This window comes from Sciurus carolinensis, chromosome 1, assembly GCF_902686445.1.
Source record: "Sciurus carolinensis chromosome 1, mSciCar1.2, whole genome shotgun sequence".
Taxonomy (NCBI): domain Eukaryota; kingdom Metazoa; phylum Chordata; class Mammalia; order Rodentia; family Sciuridae; genus Sciurus; species Sciurus carolinensis.
This window is the reverse complement of record NC_062213.1, coordinates 85,261,987-85,269,553: the sequence shown is the minus strand read 5'-3', so window position 1 is coordinate 85,269,553 and position 7,567 is coordinate 85,261,987. Positions and strand designations below refer to the sequence as shown.

General features: G+C 38.4%; 1 pseudogene; it reads right to left on the bottom strand.

Annotated features, from left to right (window-relative positions):
- Nucleotides 1-4,759: 4,759 nt before the first annotated feature.
- On the bottom strand, nucleotides 4,760-5,616 carry LOC124984990 (14-3-3 protein theta-like; annotated as a pseudogene).
- Nucleotides 5,617-7,567: the final 1,951 nt, after the last annotated feature.

Below are 7,567 nucleotides of genomic sequence, written 5' to 3'. Positions count from 1 at the left end.
TAAATTTGCCTTCTGTCACTGATTTTTAATTTAATCTCATTGTGGTCAGAGAGTAGACTTTACATGATTTCTTAAGACCCATCTTGTGGCTGGGGATATGGTGTGAACTGGGGAAGAGTCTATGTGCGCTTGAGAACAAAATATTTTCTGCTGACATTGGAGTGAGTGGCCTGTTGGTATGAGTTCAAGCTGGTTCATGGTGTTCTCTTGTATTTTTATCAGCTGTTACTTTTCCCGTGTATGGGCCATAATTTCCTGTTCCTTTACACGTCTTAATTTTTGTGGTGAAAGCTTATCACTTTAGGTAATAGAATGTGGACATTCTGGAGATCAGAGTCCAATCCTTCTCTAACCTTCCAAAAGAATTTGTGGTTGTTTCAGTTTTGCTATTTTTCTTTTTCTTTTTTGACCTAGACTAAGTCTGTAAAGTCTAAATTCCATGTTGTGTATAAGCTCTGAAGACTCTTGTTCAGTTATTTTATTTAAAAAATTATTTTTGATAAGCACGTATTAACTGTATGTAGCAATGGGGTTCAAAATTTTCAGTACATGCATACAGCATTTATTGATCACATCTAACCTCTCTTTTCCACCCTCTGCCCTTTTCAACTCTAGTAATCACTATTATATACTTGGTTTGATATTTTTAGTTTCCACATATGAAAGAGAACATGTAATGCTTGTATTTCTATATCTGGCTTATTTTATTTAACATGATCTTTTCCAGTTCCACTGATTTTGTTGTAAATGATCAGATTTCATTCTTCTTTATGGTTAAACAATACTCCATTGTGTATATATACCCATTTTATTTATCCATTCATTCACTGATGAGCATGTTGGCTCATTCATATTTTAGTTATTGTGAATAATGCCATAATAACCATGGACATGCTTACATATTCCTTAGATACCTTGGATCTACAGGTTTTCTTTTCTGAAGGTCTGTGTGTTTACACATGTGTGTAATGCATATGTGCGTGTGTGTGTGTGTGTGTGTACCTTGAACACACCTTTGACAATTCCAGTTTAACTCCTGCTTCTTGTTTGCACAGAGTTTCCAGTTTAACCATAGGAGACTGGGGCCTCTCAGGTCTTTCCTGTACATGCATGTTGCCTTTAGATTCCCAGGAGTATTAGAGGTTCTTTCTTTTTGGTACCTGGATTAAACCCATGGGGGCTTATCCACTGAGCCATATCCCCAGCCTTTTATTTATTTATTTATTTTTATTTTGAAACAGAGTTTTACTACATTGCTTAGGGTCTTGCTAAGTTTCTAAGACTGACTTTGAACTTGGGTTCCTCCTGCCTCAGCCTCCAGAGTCACTGGAATTAAAGGTGTGCATGACCACACCCTGCGTATTAGAGGTTTTAAAAGCTCCCTTTGAACGTCTCCAGATTAACCTTTTGATTTGTCAGTTGGTCTCTTGTTTGCCTTAGACAGTTGCCATGTTAAATAATTTCAGCTGATTATTTTCAATAATTTCCTGCTGGATAGAGCTTTTCAGGAAGGGAGTTCTGAGTCAAATCAAATAATGAAAACACCCTGTGAAAGTGGCTTTTCCAAGAGGTTGCAAGACAGGTCAGGCAGTGGCAAGGTTCTGGGGTGTCGATGCAGAGCTGTCCAAGGCTGGCCTACTGCTTCCTGCGCTACCAGGGTACTGAGGGGGAAAGTAACTTAAAATACCATAAACCCCACTGTTCTTATTGAGGTTCACTAGTTTTTCTTGAATAAATTATCTTCAGATTGTTTTACACCTTTGGTTAATTTCCAGGATAATATAAAACTTGATTTTGTTAAACTTGCTAGTGATTCCATTACTTTTATGTGGAAGCACATTTGTGTAAATATTTACCCCTCCTGTCTGAAAGTCCTATCCACATGTTGCTTTTAAAAACAATCTCATGAACATGGTAAATCTTCAAACTTTTTCCTCATCAGCATATTTAAAATGTGTAAGCTTCTGCCAAGCATTTTCTATCACATTTAGGTTTCACACAGCTTAAAAATGAAAGTCACTGCTATAAAATCACAGAACCAAAAATATGAATAATCCTAACAATAGGAGATACCTTCCTTTAACATTGGACAAATAAATACATTTTGCAACATCCTATCAGAAGACTAAGGAGAATAAAAATAAGTTGAGCATGAAGTGAAAAGAAAATGGAGCAGTTATAGGGTACATTGACTGAATGTCAAGAAAATAAATCAGTAAGAATTAGTTATGAGAAATAAAGAACTCTCTCAAGCTAACTTGTGACATTACCCAGAATACAGTCACTGAAACTGGAATAAGGGAAAAAACCAAAAGAGGATGGAAAATTGAAGTGGAATTATTATAGATTCAAAAGAAGAATAATCATGAAATAACAACAGGAAGTTGAAAAGAAGAGAATTTAAAGTACATTTTTAGAAAGGAAATTGTCTGAATTTGAATAGAAGGGGAAAAAGGGAGAACAATGCTTTTTTCATAGCACCAAAAATTGATTTCAGGGTTTAGACTAACTTCCCATTCTTGGCTCTCTTCCTTAGATGAGACTAGGTGCATGATCATCAATCAACCACTAAATATCTGAAATCCTAAAAGGCAAATATCACAAACACGATGGATTTGGGTATCTAGGAGATCATATATCTTAAACTCTTCCCAAATCTGTCTCATATCACCAGACATAACCTTGAAAAGTGGAAAAAGCAAGTTTGTGGTAGGGGCTTAAGCTTCATGAGCAGTCAGGTGTCTTTCACCTCCAGGGTCTGAAGTTCAAGGCTCTTTGCAGTTGCACAAACTTGGCTTTATCTCTGCAACTTCCTTTTATTTTTGGTGGAGTTTTGGTTTAGCCCTGGCCTATCAAATGACTGCTGTTATGCAGATCTGTGGGCCCTTCAATTGTGACAAGACCCCAACAAAGCATTTTACAGGGAAAGACTGAAATCTTTTAGGAGTCATAGTAAGGAACACAAGTCCTTTGTGCTTAACTAGTCTGGGAAGTTATTTCTGAAGGACTAAACATCAGCTCTACCTGAGCTTGGGGAGGTCAGAAAAATGACATTTCCGAACTAAGGATGTCATGGTAACTCCCAGAGGGACAAGGTCCTTGATGTGTAGTCAGTCACACACAAGCACATGTCACATGAAAGTTCAAGGTCACCACTGCTGTTGTGTGCATTTTATTTTGGGTGCATTTTATCCCTTATCAACACAGCAGGTAAGAGCCCACAAGATGCACATAGAAAAGCACTCTTGCTTGGCTACCTCTCCTCATTCAAGAAAGGAAGCGTCATGCTGTTCAGGATTTCTGGATTTATACAGGAGAACAGCATGGTGTTAAATTTCAAATACCATGTCATACAGTGGTGAATCTGTTCTACTGTGTAGCAGAGGTTTACAAATAATAATCAAGTTGTTTTGTTGGTAGTTTGAAGACTAATGCTGAAGGAAAAAATAATATTCTACAATAACTGTGGAGCTTCAGTTACAATCATTTCGGGGGAGGCACTTGATGCATTAGAGCATATGATAATACGATTCATTTTGATATTTGGACTCTTGGCAGGTCATTTTCACATGTAATCAAAAATTTTTCCAAAGAAAAAGATGGAAATTACCTTGCTAGCTATTAGAATGGTGATTCTTCTGTGTAAGCAGTATTAATACAATTGCCCACAGGCATCTCCTGAGGTAATAATGAAGCTAATTGGCTCATGGGCATGTAAAATAGAGTAAGGAAGGATTTTAGGATCTAAGTGCATTATCTGCAATTGATTCAATTTTTACTATTTTTTCACCAGATTTTATAGTGGTTTGAACACATTCACATTTTACAGAACTTAAATTCATTTGTTTCAAAAAGAATTTAAGCCAGTTGTGGTGGCACAAACCTGTGATCCTAGCAACCCAGGAGGCTGAGGCAGGAGGATTGCAAGTCTGAGGCCAGTCTCATCAAATTAGTGAAGCCCTAAGCATTTTAGCAAGATCCTGTATTAAAAACAAAAACAAAAACAAAAAGTAATATTCTGAAGGATAAAATATGATTGGGGCATATGCTTAAATTATGTTAACAATTAGCTTAGAAAAAGCACAAAAATTAGTAAACTATTGTATTTTTTCTATTTAATTATTACTAGGAGTTATTATACAAAAATAATACTACTACTCTGCTCAGGTTATTTCTGAGCATAAAAATTCATAAAATCTTTTTTTTTTTTGGAGGTATAAGTGAATTTTTATTGGGAAGGGAAGTTGTCAACTTAATAGCAGCAAAAGATGAGTGACTAAGGAAACTTTCTGTTATCACAGAATAGTCATGACCTCCACAACATGTGCTATATAGGAGGCATTTTGATTTGTGACCCCCAGCCCAGAAATGTGCAGCCCCTTTCCCATTCAATCTAATACTTCTGGATTCCTACTAAAAAAGAATACAGTAGGAGTATGGGAAAGTTGTTTACTGAAAAGAAACCCTCAGAGAATAAGAAGGAAGGGAATGTAGAATATAGAAATGTAGAATACTCTTTACTGCAATTAACTACATTTTCTTATCTTCACAGTAATATAAAACGCAGTCACTTGTAGAACTGGTTCAGATTACATAAATACCAGATACATTTTTAGTACTCTACTAAGTGTTTGGAAGTTACTAATGTTTATATGAAATGAAGCTATTAAAACTTTTCTAAAGCTGTAAGTGCACATCAGGAAGACCAAGTCAAACAAATCAAGGAATGGAGTTTTCCCAAAGCTGCAGTGTGAAAAGACTATAAACAGTTGCTTCCATACACATGAATGGGTTTCCTTGGGAAATCCAAGTGGAATAAGAAATGGAAATGTGTAAAAAGTTTTTTGAGGAAAGAAGGATGACACCCTGTTTGTATTAATTTTTCAGCCCCTTTTGCTGCATCATATTCTTCTGCACTGTTTGATGTCCATAATTTAAATTTTCTCTAAGCAACTGCATGATGAGGGTGCTGTCCTTGTATGAATCTTCAAGTTCTGCAATGGCCTTATCAAAAGTTGTTTTAGCCAGTGTGCAAGCAAGTCCTGGGTTATTAAGGATCTCATAGTAAAATACAGAAAAGTTAAGAGCCAGCCCCAGGTGGATTGGGTGTATGGGTTACATCTCTTTCTTGTTTATATCAAATGCCTTTTGGTAAGCTCTTTGGGAATTATCTATGGTTTGTTTCCAATCATCACCACATGTAACTTCAGCAAGATACTGGAAGTAATCTCCCTTCATTTTCAGATAGAAGACCTTACTCTCTGGATTAGTTGTACTGGCTATTAAATACTTCTCCAACAATTCCAGGACAGTGGTGCAGATGGCCCTCAGCTCTGAATCCACTTTTTCCCAATTGTCCTTAATCAGTTGCAACTTTTTGTCCAAGGTGTTGGTCTTCTGCTCAGTGCCTGAGTTGACCCTCCAGGCTGACCTGTGGACCCCAACCATGTTCTTATAAGCCTCCAAGAGCAGGTTGAGCTACTTGTTGGACAGTTCAGTGCTGTTCATGCAATTGGCCCCATTTTCATAGCACTTGACCTGTTTGGCCAACTTGGCCTTCTGGATCAGCTCTGTCTTCTCCCTAACTCTGGAGCCAGGACTGAGGGTGAGGCACATTAGGGAAAGTGCTGACTCAGATCTGGAGTTGTCCTACTCGAGAGCTTCTCTTCTCTGTGGCCCCCAACATGAGTCCCCATAAAATTCTTTTAAGGTTTGAAAAGAATCCACTGTTTTTCTAAAGCAACCCACCTGATGCTTTTTAAAACTTCCATGAAGCACATACACTTGTTTTGATTAATTCTCCTTCAATTCACTTGTTATATTAATTCTCCTTCCTGCACCCCAGACCTCTTCTCCTTCCTCTCTAAACTCTGGAGGTTTAGCCATGTGGCACAGATTGTATCTAGACTACTGCCTGACTGCCTGACTGGGTAGATCCTGTAGACGGGAGAAATGAGAGGAAAAAGATGTGAGTGTGTCCTCTCCTCTCTTTCCCTGAATCAATTCACACCTCCTGCCATGGAGAGCCAGCCCTGGTGGCTTCCTCAGCTATAGTTTCAGCTCCCATTGATTTTTAGAATTTCTATTCCTTCTTCTTTCTCCAGCAACCCCAGTGTAGTGACAACTTCCTGTGTTCGCAAGTCCCTTCATGCTTCATTGTCTCGTTCTTGTTCCTTAGCTCTATCTGCAAGTCTGACTTGTCCCCACTGAGAAGATCTTCATTACAGCATTTGAGGCAAAATCTCTTTTGCTGAGACCCTGGTAGGGTTTGGATGTGAGGTGTCCGCCAAAAGCTCATGTGTAAAACAATGCAAGAAAGTTTAGAGGAGAAATGACTGGGCCATAAGAACCTTAATCCAATCAGTGCAATAATCCCCTGATAGGATTAACTGAGTGGTAAATGAATGAAGGCAGGTAAAGTGTGACTTGGAAGAGGAAGGAAATTGGGAGTGCCTGTGGGGTATATATTTTGTATATGGTGAGTGAAGCTTTTCTCTCTCTCTCTCTCTCTCTCTCTCTCTCTCTCTCTCTCTCTCTCTCCCCTTCCTGATCATCACAGTGAGCCACTTCCCTGCCACACTATTCCACCATGATGTTCTACCTCACCTTGAGCCCCAAAGAATGGAGCCTGCTGCCTATGGACTGAAACCTCTGAAACCATGATCTCTCAAATAAACTTTTCCTCCTCTAAAATTTTTATCATCAGGTCTTTTAGCCACAGTAGTGAAAAAGCTGACTGAAACAGATCCTAACATATATCTATTCATTCACAGGTTTATTTCTTTCTCTCTGACTAAAAGATTCCAAAAGATTCTGGAAAGCCGGGGTGTTAAATTTCATTCAGGATAGACTAGTTATACCACACTTAAAAGAAAAAAAAAAGTTACATTGAAAAACCCTGCTGGTTATCACTAACTTAAAACACAGGTTTATTTTTTGCTCATGGGAAACGCCCATTTTGAGGCTGTGCCTTGTGGTGGGGGTAGTCTCTGCTCCTTTTGGGCACTGAGGATTCCAGTTGCCATGGTAGAAAAAGAGGGGGATGAGGGCTCCAAGGAGCTGGCATTGGTAACTAAACATTGGTCTGCAAGTGGCATACAACTATGATCTCATTACTATTTGTCCATAAACTAGTCATATGATCTCACCTAACAGAAGAAGGCAGGAAGTTAGGTACTATCCTTTTCCCTGAGAGCTCAAAATAATTTGGCAAATAGCACTAATTTTTACTGTCTGTCCTTCTGTTACACGTATTTAGCTCCTTGTCTTTCCCAAAGGCAAAATGTCTCTATTGCTCCTAGAAGGAAAACCTGAGGATCCCATCCTGGTATCCTGCCCCAGTTCCAGGCCATCTGCAGACTGCCTAGAGGCCTCATAAAAAGACCTCTACCTTGGTCTGCAACAATGAGCTTCCCCTTCAATCTCTTGATGCACAGTGGTGGCAAAGTGTCCAAAACCAAAACAATCCCAAACAAACAAACAAAAAATTCAAAAAAGACAATAAATACTCATCCCACTTGAAAAAGGAAATTATGAAGGACACTTAGTGGTTACTCTAAATGTTCAC